Below are 14,756 nucleotides of genomic sequence, written 5' to 3'. Positions count from 1 at the left end.
AATATTTTTGACCCCTGTCAAGTCACGTCTGGTGATTTAAAGGTTTCCTCAACACCTGCTGTTAGATTCCTAAGTTGGAATGTTAAAGGTCTGAACAATCCAGTGAAACGGTCTAAAATATTTTCTCATATGAAACGCCTGAACCCAGACATAATATTCCTACAAGAAACACATTTGCAAAATTCAAATCAAGTCAGGCTCAAATATCCATGGATTGGGGAGATTTATCATTCGAGCTTCAACTCAAAAGCTAGAGGAGTTGCCATAATATTTAATAAGAATATTCATTTTATAGTATCAAGAATAATGAAGGATATAAATGGCAGATTTCTTATAATTGCAGGCTCCTTGTTCCACACTCCTGTTTTATTAGTAAACATTTATGCACCAAACTTTGATAAACCAGATTTTATAAACAATCTAGTTAGCACACTTCCATATCTTGATACTCATTTGTTAATTCTAGCTGGAGACCTGAATTGTGTAATGAATCCATCATTAGATCGCTCCTCATCTCGGTCCTATACACAGTCTAATATGTCTAAATCTATTTTGGATTTTGTGTCCCAAAATGGATATGTAGATCCATGGAGGACACGGAATCCACTAACAAGGACCTATTCTTTTTACTCTCAAATACACCAATCCTATTCCCGTATAGATTATTTTTTTGTTGATAGCTCTTTAATGCAGAGAGTCACGTCCTCTGAATACTATCCGATTGTTATTTCAGACCATTCTCCTCTAAGCATTGATATAAATTTTATAAACAAACCCAATTCTAGTCCTCGTTGGAGATTTAATACTCTCCTGTTATCAGATGAGCCATTTAATAAATTCATCTTATCATCAATTGATGACTTTCTAAGGTTCAATAAGAGCGATACAATTTCTCCCTCACTACTATGGGAAACATTAAAAGCTTATCTTCGTGGTCAGATTATTTCTTTTTCAGCTAATATTAATAAAAATCTACGCACTAAGATATCAGAAATATCAACAAAAATTCAGAATATTGATAGGCAAAATGCCGTTAATCCGTCACATGATTTGCTGAAACAGCGACAGGATCTTCAGATGGAACTTGATCTTTTAACTACATCTGATGCGGAGCGACTCTTGATACGATCTCGAGCCACCTATTATGAACATGGGGAAAAACCAAGTAGACTTCTGGCACATCAATTGAAACGAAAAGCCGGCTCTCACATAATATCACAAATCAACGATCGGTCGGGCAATCTTGTTTCAGATCCTGTCTCTATTAATGATACTTTTAAAAAATTCTACTGCAATTTGTATAAGTCTGAACTACAAGCAGACTCAAATGAGCAATGTGCCTTTCTTCAGGATATTGACATACCTAGGATAGACAAATTGCTTTCTGACCAACTTGAAGCTCCCATTAAATTAGAAGAAATATTTGCGTCAATTAAGGATATGCAAAGTGGTAAAACACCTGGCTCAGATGGTTTCTCTGCCGAATTTTTCAAAAAATTTAAAGATAAAATAGCCCCTCTTCTTCTTGAGGTTTATAATGAGTCATTTGGGCAGGGCTTGTTGCCTCCCACCTTGACTCAGGCCTCAATTTCTCTCCTGTTAAAGAAGGATAAGGATCCTACTGCCTGCGAGTCCTATAGACCTCTTTCACTTTTGAATGTGGATTTTAAGATTTTGTCTAAAGTACTCGCGACTCGGCTTGAGACAGTTCTCCCTCGGATTATTTCACAAGAACAGAATGGATTCATTAAAGGTCGCCAGTTGTTTTTTAATACTCGTACACTGTTGAATACAATTTTTTCAACTCATTCCTCTAAATCTCCTGAAGTGATAATTTCTCTTGATGCCGAGAAAGCCTTTGATCGAGTGGAATGGGAATATCTCTTTGCTGTTCTTAATGGGTTTGGTTATGGAGAGAGGTTTGTGTCTTGGATCAAGCTACTTTATACATCCCCTCAAGCATGTATTCTCAGTAATTCCGTCCAATCTGATTATTTTACGGTGGGACGTGGTACTAGACAGGGTTGCCCTCTTTCTCCCCTCTTGTTTGCGTTAGCCATTGAACCCCTTTCCGTTGCTCTAAGATCCCTTTCTTCTTTTCATGGAATCGTCCGCTCTGGTGTCGAGCTTAAATTGTCCTTATATGCAGATGACCTTCTCCTGTATGTCTCTGACCCTTTACGGAGTCTTCCCCCAATTTTAAATATTCTAGAAAAATTTGGATCATATTCTGGCTATAAAATTAACTCACTTAAAAGTGAATGCTATCCAGTGAATTCATTAGCTTTAAAGCTTAAACCTTCTGATATCCCTTTTAGGCTCAATCCCTCGGGATTTAGGTACTTAGGAATTAATATTACACGTACTTTGCCCTCAATGTTTTCTCAGAATTATGCCTCACTAGTTTCCCAAATTGCATCAGATTTACAGAGATGGAACTCTCTCCCTCTTTCATTGATTGGTAGGATTAATATTATCAAAATGAATGTGCTACCTAGACTTTTGTTTTTATATCAAAATATCCCTCTGTTCTTGCCCAAACAGTTCTTTAGGTCCCTGGATCAGATGGTCTCATCTTTTTTATGGAACGGAAAGGCCCCCAGAATGAGACTTTCTTTATTACAACAGTTCACCACAAACGGGGGTCTTTCTCTACCTAATTTTACAATGTATTACTGGTCCTCACATATCCATAAACTGACTTATTGGTTAAATTCACCTGATCTGATTTGGTGTAAACTTGAAATTCAGTCGATTTCTGCATCTTTTTCGCCCGCTTCAATTATTTATTCATCATTACCAATTAAATTATCCTCAGTTACTGCAAATCCTGTAGTGCTCTCAACACTCAGGATCTGGTCACAATTTAGGTCCCACTTTAAATTTGTATCACCCTCTAATAAAATGCCGTTACTAAAGAATCACATTTTTTCCCCAGCATCTAATAATGCTGCCTATAGAATTTGGTATGAGAAAGGTATTAGAACAATGAGAGACCTGTACGAAGATGGTTTATTTCTTAGTTTTTCAGAATTGTCTTCTAAATTTAATCTACCCACTTCACATTTGTTTCTTTACTTCCAAATTAGGCATTGCGTTTCATCGCAGTTTCAAAATTTTCTAACTTTGCCTACTGACCCACCATGGGTTGAACTCTTAGTTTTGAGCCCCAATTTGAAATCTCCTCTTTCAATTATTTATGGAAAACTTATGGCAATAGAGGCCGACTCATCGGGTAAAACTAGAACTACATGGGAACTTGAATTGGGTGTTAAACTGTCAGATTCATGGTGGGATAAAGTTATTCTCAGCATACGTCAGAGTACACCATGTGCCAGACTACAGTTAATACAATTTAAAGTAATAAATAGAGTACACTTCTCAAAAACACGTTTATCTAAAATGTTCCCCTCAATACCAGACCAGTGTGATAGATGTCAGACTTCACCTTGCAACTTAAGTCATATGTTCTTTTTCTGCCCAAAACTGCAAGGGTTTTGGAAATATTTTTTCTCCATATTCTCAGGAGTTTTTAAGATTCAGTTTCAAAGTGATCCACTTATTGCCATTTTTGGAGTTCCTGGGACCACACTTAATCTATCCCGCCAGCAGGGGGAGGTCTTGGCCTTTTGCTCTCTCCTTGCCAGACGTTGTATTTTGCTCGCCTGGAAATCTCCCACACCACCATCCACATCACAATGGCTTAATACTGTAAGATCATTCTTGAAGATGGAAAAAATTTTACTAACAGTGAAAGGTAGTTCAGAAAAATTTACCCACAAGTGGACACCCTTTGTGTCATATGTAAAATCTTTACCTTCATAGCGTATAGACTGATATGATTGACTCATCACATTACCATGTGACTTGATTTTAGAGGATAAATGAAAGAGTGAAATATTGTTTTCCTTTTGGTTTGTTGGGTCCCTCCTGTCCATTCCTCCTCCCCCTCTCTCTCTCTCTTTTTTTTTTTTTTTTTTTCTTTCCTTATTTTGTCTTGTTTTTGGTTAAAGGGGGAAGGGGAGGGAGGGGAAGAGGGGAGGGAGGGGGGAAAAAGGGGAAGGAAAAAAGAAAAAATTGGAGAAGTCATGTAAATTTTATATAATGTATGTAATGTCAATTATTTATCCTCCTGATAAATAAAAATTAAAAAAAAAAAACCAACAACGGTCTGTATTCTCATACACACAACAACAGCACATGGACTGTAACACCACCACCTGCACTTTCATCCGTTAGCCCACTACTGTACAAACTGTACACATAATCTACTATCTACTGTTCATAAGTACTCACATACTTATATATATATTTTTTTTTTCTTTTATATAGCTGTTTATACCCCTTCATATTATAACCTGTTCATAGTCTGTACACTCACAACCTGTATATATTTATACCTATAGCATATTCAAAGCAACTTACTGTATATTGTACTATGTATATCTACCAATTTATTTTTCTTGCTAAGCACTTCTGGATAGATGCAAACTGCATTTTGTTGCTTTGTACCTGTGACATGTGCAATGACAATAAAGTTGAATTCTATTCTATTCTATTCTACTTTATTATTTTTGCCTTGAACGCTTTTTAATTTACTATATACTGGATGACTGAGAATCTTAATGACACAATCGGCTTGCCATAAACTTCCACCTTTGTTCAGCTCACTGCTTGGAGCCACCATCAAACCAGCTTCATTTTGCTGCACCACCCAGGCAAAATGCAGCTAATTTGACCATTAAAGTGCATTTATTAAGTTAAAGTTCAACTGAGACACACCTTTGCTATAATTTCAAGCAAACAAATATTTGTTTTAGGTGCTTATCTTGTTAAATTTTGAAGAAACGTGCAGCATTCTTCCTTATTTTTTCCTCCCTGTCTGCGCGCTCCCGGGAGCAACGAGGCAGCAAATACTTTTGACTATAGCTGATTTGACTGATAAAGTCCTTTTATTAAGCAAATGTTAAACTAAGACACACATTTACTATAAAGTTGAGCAAACAAATAATTGTTCTTAGGTGTTTATCTTGTTAAATTTAGAAGAAATAAACAGCGGCTCTTCCCTCTACGTGTGCCTCCTTACGCAAATCTGGTTTTGAAATACAGCTGATTTCTCCATCAAAGTGCATTTATTAAGCAAAAGTGAGACTGAGGCACACCTTTACTGTAATTTTGAGCCAACAAATAATTGTTTTTAGGTGTTAATCTTGTTTAATTTACACAGTGACTCGTCCCATACACGCACTTACATCCGCATATTGGGTTTTGAAATACAGCTGATTTTACAGTCAAAGTGCATATATTAAGCAAAAGTTAGACTGAGACACACCTTTACTGTATTTTCGAGCAAACAAATAATTGTTTTTAAGTGTTAATCTTGTTAAATTCTTGTTTAAGTCCTCCTGTGCATGCTCTCGCCGTCACCGATTTTTGGCACAACACTGGCCCACATTTCTGGGTTGTCAGCGATGACGCGACACAAATGCGACGCGTCAGTGGTGACTCATAATAGATGGGACGTATATGGCGAAGCGACATATTTATGGATTTTTCCACTTTATTAGACAAATATGGACTGATGCGACTTATAAAGCAATGCGATGTGTATGGTGGAAAATACAGTAAGTATTGAGCGCTGTACATGCTCATACTTTTCATGTTCATACATTTTAGTTGGCCAAAATTTCTAAAAATCCTTTTTTTAAATGGTCTTAAGTAATATTCTAATTTTCTGAAATACTGAATTTGGGGTTTTCATTAGTTGTCAGTTATAATCATCAACATTAAAAAGAAATGAACATTTGAAATATATCAGTCTGTGTGTAATGAATGAATATAATATACAAGTTTCACTTTTTAAATGGAATTACAGAAATAAATCAACTTTTTTATGATATTCTAATTTTATGACCAGCACCCCCTTTGACTCTGTGGCTGCTTGGGGGGTGCAGATGGAAACGTCCATATTTAATTATGTAGAGGGATATGGGGCTGGATATATATTGTAAATTATCAGTTATGAGTTAAGCTCATAAGATATGCATTTATTATGCAAATAACCTCGTTGTGTGTGGGCACCACCTCTTTTAGAGGAAAAATCAGTCTTTAACCCCAAATTAAATGTAAACTGAAACATGAGTTTTTTTCTCGTGTTTAAAGGGCATCAAATCAGTTAATACACACAGATATGCCAAAATAATCACAAATTTAGTTGATTTTATGTATTTTATTATAAAAAATAATAATCTGTGATATATCTGATGAAGATTATGCATGGCAAAAGTTAACTGAATAACAAAATAGCTTTGCATCAAAGGTCTAGTTGGTTATTCAAATCAGTGAGACTTAAAAAGGCACATTTTGGACTGGTTCTGTTTGTGGAGTAGTTAAAATTGTGTCTAAAGTGAACTGTAGTTTGTCTGATAAGATTATTGTGATGTATGATCACCAGAAAGTGCATTGAAGAGTCTCTCTCACCAAAACAAGATGTCAGAATATTCCACAGCTGCTTAAAATGATACCAGCAAGGCCTGAGATGCTCCCGTGACTGAGAAGCTGATTTTTCCTCAAAGTTCACCTATCATCGGTTGGAGGGACGAAGGTCCGGCTACTGGCTCTGAAGTCAGCTGGGATTTATCACTCTGCGGTGTGACGGTTCTGGTTCGGTCAGGTTCTGCTTCGTTTCTTCTGTGTCTTTTGTCCCGTCTCTGTGCAGAAAGGATGCTTCTCTTCCATGAAGACACTGAGTTTTTCTCTCCCAGTTCAGAGCTGAAATGAAGTCTTCACGAAGCCTCAGTCAGTGATTGAAGAAGTGAAACTTAACTTAACTGTATGAGTGTTTCAGATTGACTTTAGTCTACCTCTCGGAAGATGGATGGTCCCAACTCCTGTCATGTTTTATAAAATCTAAAGTCCATTTTCCCTGTATGCCTTTAAAAGTTACTCTTTCAAAAGAGACAAATAAGACAAATGATTATCTTAAAGAGAGATTACTTAAAACACACATTTTCAAAAATAAACATTCAGTTATGAAGATTTACAGAAAATTACATTTTGGGGTTAATAGCATGCAATGTTTCTCCAAAAGGTGTCGCTGTCCATCCCCTGAAAAGTAAAAGTCATTAAACAAAGGGTTCTTTAAAATGTTATCTTCATGGGAACCCATCCTGGGAGTAATACTCCTTTTTGATAAAGGTAAAGTCTCAGCAGATGTTTCAACTTCGAGGTCAGTTGAACCAAAACTCATTAAACAATCTGTCTGTTTCATGGGAAATGAGTTCATATAGGCAGTGAAGTTAACACAGTGACAGTTTTTTTATTACACTTTCATTAGTGTCAACTAAGAAGTTAGTAAGCTGAGTTGAGCACCTGTAAGGCAAAGTCTGTTTGTTCCCAAGGGAATAGATGCATCTTATTTTAAACAGTTTCAAACACAAAACACATGAATGATGTTTGTTTGAGATGAGGTGAACTGTTTCTGAGGTGGTGTTCCCCTACAATTACGTCTTGGTGGATGTTTGCCCCAGGTTGTAACACAGAGATTAAATAATATATGTATATATATATATATATTTTTTTTTTTACAGGACTTTTTTCTGTTTTATTCTCATCACTTTTTCATATGTAAACTAAGAATTTGGACTTGTAGCAGGACACCAGCAATTTGATGAAAATTTATGTTATGCTCCTTTTCCACTGTCACGGTGTGAGTCAAATATTCCCAGTTCAGCCCGTGTTTGAGGTCTTTTCAATTAGTACTTCCTACCTGCTCAGCCCCCCGTATTTTGGCCCTGCTTCTCAAGGGGTCCAAGCGAGCCAAGCCGTGACGTCAGAAACACTGTCGGTCATTGATTGGTCGGGGGTAGGAGTCTGTGGAGTCTTTCCAAAACAACCCAATCCTCCATTTTTCTCTACAGCCTGCCATTAGCAATAACTCAAGGAACGTATCTTGTACGTATTTTGAAGATATAAAAAAACAATAATGTCAAAGCCGTGGTCAAATGCAGAAGTGCAGGTGTTATGCTTGGTGGCCGACAAAAAAAGTCAAAGCGAGCTAGATGGAGCGATTGGAGGGTGGTTTGGACACAGCCACTGTTCCATTTGAATCAATTATAGAAGATGGTGAGTGTTTTCTAACTTTAAACTAGGGATGCACAATATTATCGACATGGTATCGGCCGATATTAGCTTTAAAATTCAATATCGGACATCAGCCATTCCATTAAAATAACTCGCCAATATAAAAGGCGCTGTTTTCGGCTGCGGCGGTAGCACAACGTGATATTGTTGCAGCATAACGTGATGACGTTGCAGCGGCAGCGCAACGCGATGACGTCACGTGTGCCTGCCCGATCTCACGACAGAGAGGAAAATTCAAAATGTCAGCGGTATGGAAATTTTATTTTTCGTTGGTGAGGATGTCAGATTCCGAAGATTTATGGACTATGTTGAGCCTCGCTACATCGTCCCCAGTCTGAGATATTTTTCCGAAGTAACGTTACTCATGTTACAAGCAGTCATTTCTGACGTCGTTGAGAAGCTAATAGCCGATAGCTCGACTTGTTGGGTGAGTTTTCCACAGATATTTGGATGTCGTGTTAGCCCCTTTAGCATGATTAGTCTTACGGCACAATGGATAGACAAAAACTTTGAACTTAAAAAGGCTGTCCTTCATGCACATGAGTGCAGAGGATCCCACACTGCAGCTAGGAACCTGGAACAAGCCTCCACAAGTGAGACAGCATTGCAGGTGACTAATGACAATAAATAACATTTAACACTTTCATTTAATATAAGTCAAAGTGCTATACATATCATATGGCTGTTACTGAATATACAAAGCATGTCACCAGCTCTTACAGCTGTTGCACAATTTTTGTAGCAAATAAGCCTAAATAAGAGGGCTATGTTCTGACAAAGGAACACATATACAATATCAGCATCAGCATCAGTTATCGACCAAATAAGTTTTAACATATCGGCATATCGGATATCGGCCAAAAATCCAATATCGTGCATCCCTACTTTAAGCATATTTTAAGTTACTCATCCCATCGGTTCTGAACATATTTTTAACTAACAAAAGAGGCTGACACCATAATAGGTTCAACATCGGTGCTACGATGCTAAGCTAATTTGCATAAAGGCTAATTGTCCTTTCCTGTTTCTCACTGTATTTTATCCAGAACGTATTTCAACATGTCACGGTTCATCTCTAAACGCCACAATAAACCCTCCAAGCCTCCCGGCTTCTGTCCCTGCTCCATCAGCGAAATCTACACCGGACAGATCTCCGTCGCAGCCCAGCTGCACCTCATAAAGCAGCACAACGCTGCAGCCTTCTGTGCTTGGTAAGAACAAACGCAACATGTTCCACATCACTTTATTCGTGCCAATAAGGTCTTGCTTTTATTTTGTTTTTAAAGTAAAAAAATGAAATGTTGAATAAATACTGAATACGTATCACATGTTGAACATGTGGTGGGATGACATTATGTACACAGGGTCCCAGTTACAGACAAAAATAAAATGTAAAAGAAAAACAGTAATAAGATCTATGATATGAACTAAGAAAAATATCAACTAAAAAACATCTACTAATAGTATGCTAAGCAGTAATAGCATTAAACAATAAAAACAATACATCAAACAGTAACATGAACGTGAGTTTGTGCAGCCTTATGAATATCTAACCAGGATAATCACTGTGAAAAATCACATCATGTTGCTGCTGATCTGTTTCATGTTACTGCTGATCTGTTTCATGTTGCTGCTGATCTATTATCTATGCTGATCTCTTCTTCAGCTCTTCTAGGAGGACCCCAAGGTGTTGGAAGACCAACTGACTAATTAATAAGTAATACTTTTATGTTTTTAAATTTAATGAAACACAAACCTTTCCATTTGCATTTGACCTTTAATGAATCCTAGGAAAGATTACCAGAATCTGATCAGCTGTTATTACGTTATAAGTTTTTTGATTCTAGGATGAAGTGAGACAAAAACAGTCAAAAATTCAGAAAGGACAGTTATCAGTTATCAGCTATGCAACTGGGGCCCCTGAGAGATTCAGCTGGAAGCCCTGGTGAACCTTATGTTTTTAAATTTAATGAAAGACAAACCTTTAAAATTTACGGATGAAATGTAATAAAAAAAAATTCCAAGGCTGTAGCTTATTGCAAAAGCAGTTTCAGCAGAGTGTGATGTTTTGCAATTTTAACATGAACCTTGTGCATATCTAAATAATAACAGTGAAGATATTTTTTAATACATCTTTATTGTAAAAATCTATACTAAAATGAAAAATACAGCAGGGAAAGCAACAAGGTAGGATTATGAATTAGGTTTAAAAGTTACAGCTCATGAGGTACTCCATTAGAGAATGACATCTCTCCCACAACATCCTGTGGCAAAGCTTTTAGGGTGTTTTTCTTCTAACATTTAGTGGTGGCTAGTAAAAAACTTAAGGGAGCACTACTGCGACCAGGTGGTAAGATGAGTTGGATTCTGGACCCTGCCTAAAGAACCAGTCCAGAAGTGTAAATGGAAACTAGATAAGCATCGATCCGATACCAATATTGATATCGGTGACAATGTGACTGATCCATGACTGGGCAGATCTATTCACTCTAATTCTATGCTTTGTGCTCTGAGTAACGTGATGCGCTAGCAAACTCACCACACAGATTGTTTTCAAAATGGGGCGAGCGAAAGTATCAGCCATCTGGAACTATTTCACACAACCTCAGCCAACACATTCGACAACAACGTGCACAGCGACGGTTCCAGGGGGTGTCACTAAAACTTCCAGTTATAACACTACCAACTTAATCAAGCATCTCCAGAGATTTCACAAAAACTAGCACGCTGAGTTTGTTGAATGGAACTCAGCACTGTTTTTCTGTATCAGATCGGTATCGGCCGATACTAAACAGCAGATATCAGCATCGGTATTGGAAGAGGAAAAAGTAGATTGGTGCATCCCTAATGGAAACGCAATGACACACAAGATGATCTGATCTGATCCGAGCTTACCTGATTTGCACTGTAACAGTGGAAAAGGGGCATAAGATTCTCAAAATGAGGTCTCAAATTAAAATGAAGATGTTTTGTTCTATTGAAAAGAAATCAGTGCATTCTACTCAAATTCATACCAGCATGCAAACTATTCCACAATCATAAGCTTTATTGCAATCATAAGTAAAATAAAATAAAAATAAAGAAATACAGCAAAATAATACAAAAGAAGGAAATTTGATAATACACTTTCAATAATTATTGAAGTGGCATTAAACAGTGGTATTAAACCAAAAAGATTGCAGCCATGGCCAAAGTGGTACAAAACATCACAACTCATGCTCAATAATCCAAGTAAAAAATGCAACAAAATTAAGTCAGGTCCTTTGGACGATTTCTTTTTGTTGACGTTTTTGATGTTTTGAACCACTTTGGCCATGGCTGCCTCAGAAGAGTCGACAGGGACAGGGAGGGCCCCAAAAACCATCTTTTCACCATCAAACTTGTTGGCCCACTATGTGAGTGTGCAACTTATGGGACTGAGTTTGTTATGGCTCCTTGGACTGATGGGAGTCATTTGGATGAAAAACAAAACGTTTCAACAAAAAGAAACCGTCCAGAAGATCTGACTTGACTTTGTTGGATTTTTCTTACTTGGATTATTGGACATGATATGACCCCTCGGTAGCCAGTTAACTCTACTCCAGATTTCAGCTGATGTCCAGTGTCGAGGGATATCCCACCTTCGACGCTTAACTCATCTCAAGAGAGTCCCTGGTAACCCTCGGGCGGTTGAACTAGAACTTCAAATCGGTAGGAAAAGCTGCTCCCTCTCTCTGCTGGTGTCTGGTGCTCAAGATAAGAAGTTGTCCAGTCTAAGCAAAATTCATCATTATTAATTAGAATTAAGTTTTCCTAAATTGACAAATCACATCTAGCCTAAACACTTCTTTTAGTTAACTTTATAGATGATAATTTACTCTGCTTTTGAACCTCATAATTCACCATATTAAAGTTTAGAAGATAATTCCATAACCTCTTCTTGTGTTGTCAAGTTAAAGCCATTATTCATTATTCAGCTGTACTCATCATTTTGATCACTTATATTCACCAAAATTGATAATAAACCTCACAAAATTGTACTTTGACTCTAAGTGTTTTTATTATATATGACATTTGAATTTAATACGAAAAGAAATCACTAGAACATGTAAACTTGAGTCTGACTTCATATTTTCCTTGCTTAAGAACCGGAAAGCAAGTGGTGCCCCTTTCAGAATAAAATTACTAATCAAAATTCAACGATCTGAGAACCCCTTCCTCTACATGAGAAAGAAGTTGCTATTTTAAAGACTGCAAAACAATAAAAAAGTACTTTCTTGACAAACCATTTCATTTAAAAGAAAATCAGCCTGTATTTTTATTATTTTACACCAACTAATAAAATGTAACAACTTTTGTTACTCTATTGAAAAACTCAACATTTTAATCACAGTAACAAATGACAAAATATTAATTAAGACATCGGACTATTGGCAGAAAATAAACTATCAGGGTGAGAACACTTTGATTATGATTTTCAACAGTTATTTGGCTGCAACAACACAGTTACCATTTCAATGCAACTACTTGCCTTACAACTGAAGAGGTATGTGGTATATTTTGAGTCAAGCTTCTTGTTTCTTTCTAATGTAAAAGACAACAAAGAAAAATCAGGAATATGTACACACACCAACTAAGTAAAAACTACTGGTTAACATAAAGTAAACTATTACCTTTGAAGGTCAATTTTGTACATAAGGAATAGTTAAAAAAATTAAGATGTCATAGAAAAAAAAAGATTTTCAAACAACAATAAATTTCATCAAATCTAATAACACAAAGCTTTGGAGGAACAGTCAGAATACAGAAAGTCAATGCATTACAAGTACACAAAATTCACAATGCTTGCTCTGCCTTGGTTCTGATCCTAGTCTTGTCCTAGTGTTTACAGAACCAAACACAGACAGCTACTAAAAAGAACAGTCTCACATAAAATAAAACATCCTCAAGGTTTCTTATGGTGGAGGGGGAGGGGCATGATAGGCATCTAGCCAGCTGTTACTGGCACTACCATTCCACAAACGTTGACACCAAAGCATTATAATAACATACCATTCAGATCAAATGACAGAATAAGATGGCTCACACATAAGGATCATTATATAATGCAGTATCACACATACAAACATGTTTCCCCTGACAAAAGAATAAGCAGCACTTGGAATACACAATCTACAGTAACTGTGGTAACGGTTCACAACCCTCCACACCTCACAGACAATTTAACAACAAACCACGTAATTGAACACTAGTTCTGTGTGGCCTCTTGTGTGTCTTTAATAGGTCATGGGAAAAATCCTGTATTAGGGTCTTGTGTTTGTGGCAACTCAATAGGGGCAAGCAAACTCAACTTGAGTTAGGTGCAGGATGGTGTCAAGTAATTTTAGCTTCATGTAGAAAAGTAGCCCAATACTACAGTAAAGTTGGAGTTTAACCGGAGTAATTCTGACAAATTCTGACAATCCGTATTTTGATGTTATGTGATGTAAACATTATTCAGCTTAAAGGAATGACATTATAGTAACAAATAAATAAATAAATAAATAAGGTTAGTCTCATGAAAACACAATTAATTCATTTGCATGAGAGACTTGCTACAAACCGGATTCCAAAAAAGTTGGGACACTAAACAAATTGTGAATAAAAACTGAATGCAATGATGTGGAGATGGCAAATGTCAATATTTTATTCGTAATATAACATAGATGACAAGTCAAAAGTTTAATCTGAGTAAATGTAACATTTTAAAGGAAAAATATGTTGATTCAAAATTTCACAGTGTCAACAAATCCCAAAAAAGTTGGGACAAGTAGCAATCAATGGCTGGAAAAAGGAAATTGAGCATATAACGAACAGCTAGAAGACCAATTAACACTAATTAGGTCAATTGACATGATTGGGTATAAAAAGAGCTTCTCAGAGTGTCAGTGTCTCTCAGAAGTCAAGATGGTAAGAGGATCGCCAATTCCACCATTGTTGCGCAGAAAGATAGTGCAACAACACCAGAATGGTGTTGCCCAGCGTAAAATAGCAAAGAATTTTAAGTTATCATCATCAACCGTGCATAACATCATCAAAACATTCAGAGAATCTGAAACAATCGCTGTGCGTAAGGGTCAAGGCCGTAAAACTCTACTGGATGCTCGTGATCTCCGGGCCCTTAAACGTCACTACACCTCAAAAAGGAATGCCACTGTCAAGGAAATAACAGAATGGACTCAGGAATACTTCCAGAAAGCATTGTGAGTGAACACAATCCACCGTGCCATCCACTGTTGCCAGCTGAAACTCTACAGGGCAAAGAGGAAGCCATTTCTAAGCAAGCTCCACAAGCTCAGACGTTTGCACTGGGCCAGGGGTCATTTAAAATGGAGTATGGCAAAATGGAAGACTGTTCTGTGGTCAGATGAGTCACGATTTGAAGTTATTTATGGAACACTGGGACACCATGTCATCCGGACCAGAGAGGACAAGGATAGCCCAAGTTGTTATCAATGCTCCGTTCAGAAGCCTGCATCACAGATGGTATGGGGTTGCATGAGCGCTTGTGGCATAGGCAGCTTGCATGTCTGGAAAGGCACCATTAATGCAGAGAACTATGTTCAGGTTCTAGAACAACGTATGCTCCCATCTAG

The sequence above is a fragment of the Nematolebias whitei genome, chromosome 20 (assembly GCF_014905685.2).
Source record: "Nematolebias whitei isolate Nwh7 chromosome 20, NemWhi1, whole genome shotgun sequence".
NCBI classification, from domain to species: domain Eukaryota; kingdom Metazoa; phylum Chordata; class Actinopteri; order Cyprinodontiformes; family Rivulidae; genus Nematolebias; species Nematolebias whitei.
The sequence above is the reverse complement of the archived record's forward strand: the minus strand, read 5'-3'. Positions refer to the sequence as shown.